Below are 13,085 nucleotides of genomic sequence, written 5' to 3' on the forward strand. Positions count from 1 at the left end.
ATTTCCTCAACGAGAAACAACTGCATCGAGACAGGTGGAGTTACCTTTGAACCTTCTCTAGTGAAAACCTATCGGATATACTCGGTAAATCGGTGGTCTAGGTCGACTTGAACCATCAACCTTTAGTGTATACCTAGACAATAGGAGTCACACAATTGCTTCTCTAGCATTGTTGGTCCTTTGTTGCGCCCATTTTGGCCGTGGGACACCTGCCTGGTTCTGCGAGTGTTTTAGAGAATCGGCCTTTGTAAAATTCTCATAGAAGCGGCCCTCACTTCACACTCACATAGGTGATTTCTTGTGATGTAACTCACTATACATCATCTGAACACAACAGATTAAGAAATCATTAAAAGCCTAAGTGCTTACCCTCATAAATACACTGCCTTGTCTTAGGAATGAGTATGAGTTTAAAAACTCCACAGTGTTTGAACAGTCGACCATCACTTAGTTGTCTCTTTGAACCTAGTTCATGGGATCTCCACTCTTCTAGGTAGAGTTACCGCAATGCTCAACAATTGATAGGCCTTAAACCCATTCCTTTCGACAAATTTTCAACCAACTCTCTAGGAATCCCTTTGGTTAACGGATCCGCTATGTTCTCCTTAGACTTAACATAGTCAATTGAAATGATTCCATTCGAGAGTAGTTGTCTAACGGTATCATGTCTTCGACGTATGTGTCTAGACTTACCGTTATACATGACGTTCTTGGCCCTTCCAATAGCTGCTTGGCTATCACAATGTATGCATACAGATGGTACCGGTCTTGGCCAATTAGGAACATCCTCAATAAAATTACGAAGCCATTCGGCTTCTTCACCGGCCTTATCTAAAGCAATAAATTCTGCTTCCATGGTTGACCTTGCAATGCAGGTTTGCTTGGACGATTTCCAAGACACAGCACCTCCACCAAGGGTGAACACATATCCACTTGTGGATCTAGTGTCGTTAGAGCCGGTGATCCAATTTGCATCACAATACCCTTCTATAACCGCAGGGTATTTCTCGTAATGCAAAGCATAATTCTGAGTATACTTCAAGTATCCCAAAACTCTTTCCATAGCTACATAGTGAGCCTGTGATAAGGCCAACCCTGTAGATGTTCTATGAATTTTAATACCTAGGATAACGTCTGCTATCCCCATATCTTTCATATCAAACTTACTTTGAAGTAATTGTTTAGTAGCATTAATCATTTGATTATTAATACCCATGATTAACATGTCGTCTACATAAAGACAGACAATGGCAAAACCTTTTTCAGTATTTCGAACATAGACACATTTGTCACATTCATTAATTCGAAATCCTTTTGACAACATAACTTTGTCAAATTTCTCATGCCATTGTTTTGGAGCTTGCTTTAACCCGTAAAGGGATTTTATTAAGCGACAAACTTTCCGTTCTTTTCTTGGAACAACAAAACCTTCAGGTTGTTCTAAATATATCTCTTCTTCCAGGTCGCCGTTTAAGAAGGCGGTCTTAACATCCATTTGATGTATTTGTAATCCATTCAATGCAGCTACCGCGATCAACATCCTAATGGATGTGATCCTTGTAACCGGTGAATAAATATCGAAATAATCCAGACCTTCACGTTGCCTGTAACCTTTTACCACAAGCCTTGCTTTATATTTATCAATAGTGTCATTCTCTTTCATTTTTCTTTTGAACACCCACTTACTTCCTAAAGGCTTATTGCCAGGAGGAAGATTTACCAATCCTCAAGTGTGGTTGGACAAGATAGGCTCTATCTCACTATTGATAGCCTCTTCCCAGAATGGTCCTTCCGGGGACATTATAGCTTCCTTATACGTCCGAGGCTCATTTTCTAATAGATATGTCATAAAATCAGGTCCGAAGGATGTGGCGGTCCTTTGCCTCTTGCTACGTCTAGGTTCATCTTCTACATCCTCTACAGGATCAGTATCAGTTGTAGCATCTTGAGGTATCACAACCTGATCATCATTATTACCACTTGATTCAGGTATCCTCTTATACGGAAATACGTCTTCAAAGAAAGTATCTTCCTTTGACTCAATAACCGTATTAGCATGTATATCTGAGACATCAGATTTATACACTAGAAACCGATAAGCACTACTATTAAGTGCATAACCGATGAATACACAATCCACGGTCTTAGGTCCGATTTTCAACCTTTTGGGTTTAGGAACCGCAACCTTAGCCAAGCACCCCCACACTCTAAAGTATTTCAGGGATGGCTTCTTTCCTTTCCATACGTCGTATGGTATGCTCTTTGTCAAACACCCCAACACTTAAAGATAATTCAAGGTAGGCTCCCTACCTTTCCATATTTCATAGGGGATATTCTTAATTTTCTTGTGGGGTACTTTACTGATTATATAATTTGTCATTAAATGACTTTTCCCTACAAACCAGACATCAACAACATCATTTTATTTAATGTCTGGTTCTTTATATGCAATCACATTAAATTGCAACACCATAAGGAGCAATCGTTTGATATATAGTACCAAACTCTAAACAAAATTCCTCAAAGAGGACATCATTCCTCTCAACAATCCCATTGGATTGTGGAGCATAAGGAGTCATCGTTTGGTGTAAAATTTCAAACACTAAACAAAATTCCTCAAAGGGACATCATAATCTCCCCCTCGATCGCTCCTTAATACCTTAACCTTTCAATTTAACATTATTCGACTATAACACATATATCAAATAATAAATTCCAATTTAACCCCAAAATGATACACAATCATCATGTCATTTACAATATTCAAAGTCATTCCAACCTTGATCATGCCATCACTAAGATAGCTTTTTGAGTTCACATAGTATCAAATATTTCACTAGATATAAGGCTTTTATATCCATCAAAGCACATAGTGCATTTTTAAGCAAGAGTTATGACTTGTCTAAATCATAAAGTTAAAACTTTCACATTTATAAGTCACGGGTTAATGGATATCAAACACCATCATATACCGTCAAATCCATTAAGTGTACCATATACAAATGAATGCCAATAAATGCATAACATTTCACACATAATAATTAATATAACAAAATATGCATGTCATAAATATTTCTCATTTATCATACTATATACCATTAAATGGCATCAAATTTTACTGCATTTCTCATTGAACCAGCATCAAAGTAAGCACATCAAACCAAAGGTCATATATCAATTTTTGGTACCATGCTTATAAATATATAAAGCCATTTCACAAAAGACTTAATATAATTGGAAAAACCATCAACCATCAAACCGGATTCATCACAAATCATGGTTGTCTTTCACGAAACAATTCTTTTAGAATAAAGCCGTGCATATAATTAGAACAAAGATTCACAAAATTCAAGATATTATATAGCAATATTTTCATGACAGTTAGCACATAAATGTCTTTCCCACAAAGACCTTGTCCATTCTTTTAATGGAAGCACCCAAAACGAAAACACTATATATAAACAAGTTTTCCATAAAGGCAAGAATGCATGAAAACGACAATAGTAATTTTCCATATTTCATCATGTCATGTAATGTATATATATACATAAAAGACAATCCACGTACAGGGAATTGAAATGAATTTGAAAGTCAATATTCAATCACGTAAATCAAAGCACAAATTCAAACCATGAAATATAGATGATATAGAATGCGTAATATTGCACATTGCACACAAACCAGAAAATGTGGCAACAGTAGAAAAAATTCTAACTTCTTATACAAGAAGCACGAAAACCGAGAAGCAAATTAACACAAAACTATAGCAAAGGAAAACAGTGTCGGTTCAACACAAAAACCGCTATTCAATTATAAGGAAAATCCTATATTATCAACGAAAAATCCATACTTTCGTAATTAGATTCAGATTAAAGGCGTCACTTCCAATATTCAAAACACAGATGAATATTCAAAGAAAAATCGATACTGCTAAAAACTAAAAACATATATTAATATTTATAAAATATCAAAATAAATATTCCACCATTTGAATGTTCACAAAACAAACACTCAACACAGATTATAAATTCCATTTCTGTTACACAAACAGAATCCGAAATTAATCACATAGATTAATTAATCACACATATTAATCACATATGAATTAATCACGCAATAGATAAAAACAGAAACAGTATATAAAATAAAATACAGAATATACTGATCACAGGTTCAAAACACTGAAATTGTCTTAAGATTGTTATAGAAGACAGTAGGTGATATTATATCACTAAAAGATTGAACCCATGTATAGAACCAGAGGAGGTGGATGCTTAGAATTATCACTGTGCAATTATAAATATTAAAATTAAAGAACTGACTTACTTGAATTCAGATGATGATGCAAGCAGAATGATAGAACAGATAGAATGATATGTCAGAAGTAGAGGAATTAAATCCGAGCCCACAGAACGTGTCTCCTTAAGACAATTTGCCCCGTCACAGATGCCTAAGGTTGATGGACACTTGTCTCCCAGGATAGAACAGATTACGTCTGAAGAGTGGCGGCACTACCAGTCAACAGCCCAAACGAACACAACAAAATGTCAGAGGAAACTACACCGGAGTATGAAAAAGAACATGCAAAACCGGAAGGAGAAAAATTCCGGCAGAGTTTCAGTGCAGAAAAATTGGATCCATTTTCTGAAGGTGTCAGTGTCTATTTATAGACAACGTAAAGTCACGTTCCAAAAGGCACCTATTCGACGACGAAACAACACATCCGTTGGACACGAAAAGACACATTCGTTCGACACGAAAAGACACTCATTCAAGGATGAAACAACATGTCCGTTAGGATGAAACAACACATCGTTTAGGATGAAAAGATACATCTGTTTGTCGACAAAAAGACACACCTTTTCACTACCAAACTTCTTATTTATAACCAATAGATTGTCTATACAATTTATATATATATATATATATATATATATATATATATATATATATATATATATATAAATTCCAACAGTAGGATGGTGTTTATCCAACAAAGAATGTTGATTAGTCTTAGCTGAAAAATTATATGGATTAATCATCAAAGTATGCCTTAACTTCAATGAAGAAAATGGAGTGGAAATGAAAATGAGGGGAGGCATGTATGTCCAAATGAAGGTAGGTGTGTGGAAGTTGGAAGGCACTGCCATGTTGAGCATTACTCCTCTCATGGTTGAAGTCACTTATTTGGACGTTTTTCTATGTACCAACTTCAACTCCATATTCCTGCACATTGCTCTTTTTTAATGTAACCTCAATCCACTTCCTAACTCATCAATCTCCATTGCTCTGTGTTTTGGAATGCAGATTGATTTCTTGTTGAATATGTATCTGCATGATCAGTTGTTTTGGAATCAAAGACCCATTGCCATTGGGCTTTGGTCTTGTTTTCCTTTTCTTCATTCTCTCAAGTCTCAACAAAATAAAGCATTACGGCCAAATATATTACTTCAATAATTGTTCTTTTCAATAAACATGTAGTAATATAATCACACTTGATATTAAAAGAATCACAAAAGCGGCTAACACAGATAAGTTATATGCACTTATTTCGAAAATAACGTCACTTTTAGTTATAGTTTTGTTTTATAATTAATTTTATTTCAGTTTTGTTTTAGATCTTTTTAAATCTTATTTAATTTATCTCAATTATTATCAGGGTTCATTTTTTCTGCAGTAAATGCAGATAAGTTATTTGTACTGAGCCCAAAACGACATCATTTTGAGACGAAAATCAAGGTATTTTTAAAATTTTAATTTATTTCAGGGTTATAATAGTCTTTATAATTATACTTTTTAAATAGTTTAACACCAAAAGTTTTGGGAGTAAATGCGCATTGACTGCAGAAATATTTTTCTTATATTATTATCACAGGAAATATAAATAACTTTAAATTATAGAAATATTTTCACAAAATTAGCTTCATTAAAACTTTATAAACTTCTTCGTTAATTCTCCTAAATGCATAAAACAGATATTGGTATGCGCCCTTGTACTTGATTAACGTAAAAGCTGAATGAAGGATACCCTAACTATACAACAAAATAAAAATCCTAAATATTTGTTATAGATTAAATTAATGTTTTTTTTAATAATAAATTTTATGAAAAACATGATATCATAATGTCATTTAATACACAAAATACAAGTTCAAAATGAAAACAAAGAATAAATTTCACTACAGAAGAATTTTACTTTCTTTGTGCAAGTTGGAAGGCGCTGCAAAGTTGAGGATGAAAGTAGCCTTTTGTAGGCTATGATCATAAAAGATGGAATAATTAAATTTTTGTGCGCAAAAGAAGCAACCTTTGTAGGCCATGAACATAGAAGAGGGAAGAATTAAATTTTTGTGTGCGGAAGAAGCAACCTTTGCCCACTCTCAATCATGTTCAACCCATAAATCATACAATAGACATGTTAGGGATTTAAAGTTGATATCTTTATTTGGATAACTATTCCTGATCAGATGCGTTCTTGATCAATTCTTCAGACTTGAAGAACACAAGTCCTCCGATGGAAATCCACACCACCTTGTTATCTTGTAAGAGAAGAACGTTTCTTCGAATCCCCAATGTCCTTCAATGGAGGTTGCTAGACTCAAGAGAACAACATAAAGTGGGCGGTACTTTTGGTTATTCCAAGAGAGATAGGCGCTGATGTGTTGGCTAGGGTTTCAGAGGAAAAAATTAGAGAAAAAGAGAGTTACAGAACTAAGGAAGAAAATGGGCTATATATATGTGTGGCGCCTTATTAACCTAAGACTAGGTCAAATCAGCGCTCTTATCAAATCTCAATCTTATTGGGTAATTTTCTTAATTTTATCCAATCAATCCAATTGATTGGTTTTCCCAATTTCAGTCAATTAATTTAATTAATTGATTTTCTTAATTTTGGCCAATCAATTTCTTAATTGAGGTTTCAACAAATACTAGCAAAAATTTGAATCAAGTATATTAGCCATTGTAGACACCAAATTTTGTCCAGAAAATTAAAGTTAAAAAAATAGAACAAAAGAATAAAAAATAAATAATAAAGATGGAGGTGACTTATCTATCAGCACAAGGCAAGGAGGTCTGTGCAAGTCTATTCATAAGAAAAATGCAGAAAACAAAAATGGCAAATTGACATAGACGGTAAATTGAACCCCATTTGATTTGCACAAGCAACCTCCTAGCACTACACTAGAAAACCCATGGCTTTCTTTGATTCAGCAGACAATAGGGAGTGAAATTTATCTTCCTTCTTCTATAAAGTCATGAGGCAGAAAACAAAAAGGGGAGATACACTTCCGATAAAAACAAAAATAAAATAAAATCTTGAAGATAGAAAAAAAAACAGAGGAAGAGACTTAGAGAAACTCCAAGTTTCTTTACATTTAAACACCAACAAACCCAAAAACACACAAACTTTGAGATCTAACACAACCAAAATCATATCATCAGTCACTACCCACAAATACCTCCGACCATTGATTCCGGTCACCATACACCATCGTCTCTCCACCGCCCAGTTAGCATTTGTCTCACTATCGGACCATCGCTCCGACAAACAGTGCACGCCACCTCAACCACCGGTCCAAGTTGTCTCGAGCCACTGTGCACACCGGCCAGAATGCCTCCGCACTACCTCGCCACTGTGCGTACCACAACTCTACCTCACCACCGTGCGACACCTTGCTAGACAATCGGTCGTCATTTTCCTGCTCACCCCTGTAAGGTTTTCTTACCTAACTTCATGGCCATCGTATATCTATTAGGTTATTAGGCATATTTGGTACATAGTATAAGATAAGGCCTGATAGTATAAGATCTGATAGTATAAGGCCTGATTGTATAAGACCTGATTGAATTTTAATACTATCCAGTGTTTGGCATGATATTGTATAAAATAGTATATTGTATAAGATAATATCATCTAGTATTTGGTAATGCACTATAATACTATATATGATAAAAATAAATATTTTAAATAAAAATATCCTTTAATAAAGAATTTATATAATTCTTCAAAAAATGTCATATGATAATTTTTATAAAAATTTATGGATCAGTGTGTCCAAAATATAAATTAATTTTTATAAAAATAAAAATATTCAATATTTTAAAAATTAATATATTGAAAAATTAATTTTTATTTTAATAGATTAATATTAAAATAATATACTAATTTTTTAGAATTACATTGGTCAATGATGTTAATACATCAATATCTTATCAGGCCTTATCCTTCACCCTTAGGCCGGATTAAGTTATACATCGTTTTAATGTATTAAAGGATTATGCTCTATAATTAAGTTATTAGTGTAAGATATTTGTGTAATTTTAACCTGATAGAAGGAAAATGGGCCAAGCCCATTACATTGATAATGAAAAGTACATTAGTTAAATCATATGCTGATGTAATAGTCTACAAAAGGTCCGCGGTCTTTTTTTTTTTTTTTAGTTATACATTTTTTTTAGGCATTTTTTTGTTATAAAACTTCAAAAATTATAAAAAGAAAAAAATGATAAAAATGTTTACTCAGGTTAAGATTTATCAAAGATATAAAATACAAAAAATGGTGATGTGTTTTGCTCATCTTAATATAGTTTATGGTTTTTTTCGTATAGTATATTTATGAAATAGATTAAATATTTTAAGAAATAGCAACAAAAAAATAAAAAAAAATAAAAAAAATTGTGTTATCACCAGTGTTTTATTTCTGATTATTTTCTTGCTAGCCTTCATGATATATTTTCATTGTGTAGTATATATATATTTATAGTGATGATATGATCAATTATTTTGTCATAAAAATTATTAAAAAATACAAAATTAAATTTTAAACTTTGTTTTAATCCATGCAATGATTTACAACGTTGATGTATGGTCTTTCATCCTTAAGTGTTGTAAATATCATATGGGTATACGTATAGCTGTGCTATCTTCTATTCTGCGCAACGTGGATTCATTTTCTAAATTAAATATTTTCTCTCAAGATTTCAAAAAGTCAAAAAAATCGAAATTATCTATCTAATAGATTTTTATTATAAAATATGCTAGCAACAAATTACAACGTTGATGTATGGTCTTCCATCCTCAAATGTTGTAATCTTCGTAAGAATTTACGTGTAGCCGTGCTACCTTAAATTTCTGAGCTATGATGGATCCTTTTTCAAAATTAATAATATTTTCCTTCAAAATCTTTTCAAAAATTAAAATCAACCAATGCACAAATATTTTTTACAGAACGACGTAGCTTTAAGTTTCATATTGTACCGAGGGATACGTCGGAGCGGGACCCTTCCCGTCAAGCACAAAAATAAATTTTCAAAATTAGTTTTCTTTTCCAATAATTATTCTTATTTATTTTTTTAGGGTGAAATAAATATTTAAAATCTTATCAATAATTTGTACAATCAATATAAGGTAACTGTATTTTTTAACGGACGTTGTAGGGTGCTAATACCTTTCCTACTCGTAATCGACTCCCGAACCCATTTTTTATTTCAAAGACCAGTTTTCTCAAACGAAAAGGTTTTTCCAATGTTTTCCGAAATAAACTTTGGTGGCGACTCCATTGATTTTAAACTTTCATTTTTCGCCGTCACGTCGCGATCCGGTTGCGACAGCCATAAATTCCTTTCATTGTTGACCAATCTATAATCAGTAGTTCCCAAGCATATTGGATTCTGAAGCAAGATGTCCTGTGTTTGGTACATTCTTATGAGATTACCACACAAGCATCTCATGTTTACTCTAAGCATCTAATTGGATACTAAGATTGCTAAATGCAACCAAACACGGGCATTGCATATTGTTAAGAACCTTGGGATACACCACCCCAAAAGCTAGCTCAAGGGGTGAAAGTGCCTAAAGCCTTATAAAGACCATATTAGTTGCCCATCCAATCAATATGGCCTTTATATGGCCTTGGGCACTTCCACCCCTTGAGCTAGCTTTTGGGGTGGTGTATCCCAAGGTTCTTTACACGTATGATTGTGAATGTAAGGTGATTTACAATTGTCACACCGAAAATGGGAATCCTAAAAACAATTTCAGTGGATGTAAAAAAAAAAATGGTAAGTTAATTTTATCTAACGAGAGATTCCACAAGGAAATATCTCGAACATAATGCGATCATTGAAAACTTTAGTTGATAAAACAAATAAATAAATGTTAGTGATGATGAAGCTTGGTGGGGGAAGGTCCTTTGGTTGGGGAAAATGGAGTAGAGTAAGAAAATGGGTATAGTGTTTGAGTGGGGGAATTGTGGTCACAATATTCAGGCGAAAGTTAGAGAGGGAATGAGGTGGCTTCCATGCACAAAGGCTTCTTGCCAAGTGGTGGTCATGCACCTAGGGAGAGTGGAGGTTTCGCTACCAAGTGGCAAGCATGCATCCCATGAGTTGGCAAGGTTTGCACACTTGTCCAGCATACGCATGGTGAGGTGTGAAGGTGATTGTACACTTAAATCTCATGTAATGTGTGCCATCCATTCATTTACTCCAAATTGCTACAAGGTAACTAACGTTATCAGTCTCTAATTGTGCTAGCACTAGCATAGGGATGGGTTCTTCACTCTCATTCTCTACCATTCCCATCTCACTCGCACAAACCAACATTCGAGATCAATAAATCTACACGGAAAGGGAAAAACCTAAGAATTAAATCACTAGTATTGAACGCTTGTAGAATATATTACTTACAACTAAAGGCGTGGTTGATCGCCCACGATTGGATTCTGAGCTTGCGCCATCGAAACCAGATTCTGCCAAACGCCAAAAAGCTCATTAAAATAGCGATAATTCCAGAAAAAACAAAAGGAAAATCAAAGATTAAAATTAAAACCAGAAGCATCTATTATATTCTTCAACCCTGTAAATTTTGGTGCGAACCAAAGTGATTTCAATTCTAGGAAACATATTCGAATTGAGGATTTGGAGAAGAACACAAAATCAGAGCTACAAAGAACAATACCTTCATCATCAACAATACCTACAAAGAACAGAGTGACTGAGCTCAATGCAAAATTTTAAAATGAAGATAAGGAATTAACTTAGTGCTTCTGGCATTAGAGATTTCGAATGAATCAATTTCGATGCAAAATCGCAAACCTAATAAGGATTGGGAAGGAAGTTCTTATATAACAATAACAATGGTGAGAGTTATCCTAAACGAAACCACATTTCCCTTCTCCAAGATCCAAAATATCTCGCTTGCTTGTGAACGAGAAAAAAGTATATTGAAAGTGAAATATTTAAAGGGATTGAAATGTCGAGATTTTGGATAAATGTGAAGAGTAAGAGTGGAAGAGTGTCTTATGGAAAGGGAAAAGGCAAGGGCGTAAGGTGATTTTGGAAGAGACACATAATAAAGAAAGGCCACTTTAAATTTATCACTTAAAATGCAGGCGATTATATTAACCCGCCATTGCTAAACCGCCACAAAAAGGTGAATTTGTTGTAGTGTATATTCTATGCGCCCTTATACATGATAGCCCCAGGTGGGCTTGTTCGTGATTTTTTTTGGATATAACAGGAAGATAAGAAACAAAACAACCAAACTAACTAACAACCAACCTACCTAGGAGAAACAACTCCCAACTGGTCTTTCCTAGTAAATTGATACAATCTACGGGAGGTGAATCCACGATATCCAAATCCCAACCCTGGTGGCTAGAAGAAGAAGCTAACCAATCAGCTACAGTGTTACCTTCTCTATGAATATGGGCTATTTCCACTCTCCATTCTCTGTTTAACAACGATCGGATTCTTAAGACAAGGAACTGATACGGTTGGTTATCCAAGAATAGTAAATCTTACAGTTACTTTTAGCCGTTGATTTTCGTATATCAAACGACTACAATTGATTGAGTTGTTATCATTAATTAATTATTAATTATCAATAAATTATAATCGTCATATGTACGAAAATTAACCGTTAAATTGAGTATATGATATATAAGTAAAGGATTTCTCCGGTCAATAAATATAAGTTATATCCGGTGATCCTAAAACGACGTCGTTTTGAGGCGAAAATTAATATATTTTTGTAATTCTAATATATTACATAGTTATATTAGTCTTTATCATTATAATTTTTTAATCTTATAACTACAAAATGACGTCATTTTGAGCTCATTGGAAATAACTTTATATCCAGTAACTGGAGAAATACTTTCCCATATATATATAACGAGGACAACAATAATTTTTTTTTAAGGGAACTCAATCCAGAAAAAACCAATTATTCCCAATTGGTAGAGGAGTTGGTGACCAATCCATATTCGAAATAGACAAGTGGCGAGTTTGGTATCAATTATATTTGGATCAAGTTAGTTTGCATAATCATTATCTTATCTGAGATAATGATTCTAGATGAGGACTCTGACTATAGTTTGAAAACCATTAAGCTATAGATTAATTAAGGGGAATATGTGTTTTCAGTTGCAGGAAATAGAAATTATCTACAACATTTACATGTTTTTTAGGATGCAATTTCGTATTATGAAAAGCATGTGAGTGCTGCAGATAACTTCTCTCCAGCAATAGTAGATTAATATAACCCATTAATTAATCAACCTAAAACTGTTTTTTTCTTCAACGAATATACATGAGATTTTTTTTAGTATATACGCATAATTTGGCAAAGAGTCACCATCAATATATGTTTATAAATAAATTATCAAATTAATATATATTTGAAACTATTTTTTGAAATAATATAATCAATTATGTATGTGAGGATCCACAATTTGATTGAAGAAATAATTATTTTTTCAAAATTTAAAAATATTAAATTTATTGTCATTAATCACGATTTGATAATTGATTTGGTTCTTTACAACTTTCCTTCCTTATGATTCCTCATCCAAACGCACCATAACAGATAAGTTGATGAGAAAAAAGAAACAGAAAAAAAGAATACAGTTGAGTTGACAGTTTTAATCCTGGGAATCAATCCATGTTGATAGAGGATATCTTCTATTGCAGCCAAAGTTGTAGCAGCATTATCAAACTGAAGAACAATGAACCTATCAACAGCAAGGCAAAGTACAAAAATAACCAAAAAGGATTGCAACAGCACAAAAGTTTTGGGCCAC

At 33.5% G+C, this 13,085-nt stretch overlaps 1 long non-coding RNA gene across 1 annotated transcript; it reads right to left on the reverse strand.

Moving 5' to 3' along the window:
• Positions 1–10,697: 10,697 nt before the first annotated feature.
• LOC133317526 (uncharacterized) lies at positions 10,698–11,644 on the reverse strand. The gene is made up of 3 exons (XR_009752334.1): positions 11,567–11,644; positions 10,961–10,978; positions 10,698–10,751 (listed from the first exon to the last, which is right to left on the reverse strand). It is a non-coding gene; the product is annotated as an uncharacterized LOC133317526 (long non-coding RNA).
• Between the last annotated feature and the right edge of the window lie 1,441 nt (positions 11,645–13,085).

Source organism: Gastrolobium bilobum, unplaced genomic scaffold, assembly GCF_033153095.1.
Source record: "Gastrolobium bilobum isolate Gb01-03AN ecotype WA unplaced genomic scaffold, APGP_CSIRO_Gbil_v1 utg20673, whole genome shotgun sequence".
Taxonomy (NCBI): Eukaryota; Viridiplantae; Streptophyta; class Magnoliopsida; order Fabales; family Fabaceae; genus Gastrolobium; species Gastrolobium bilobum.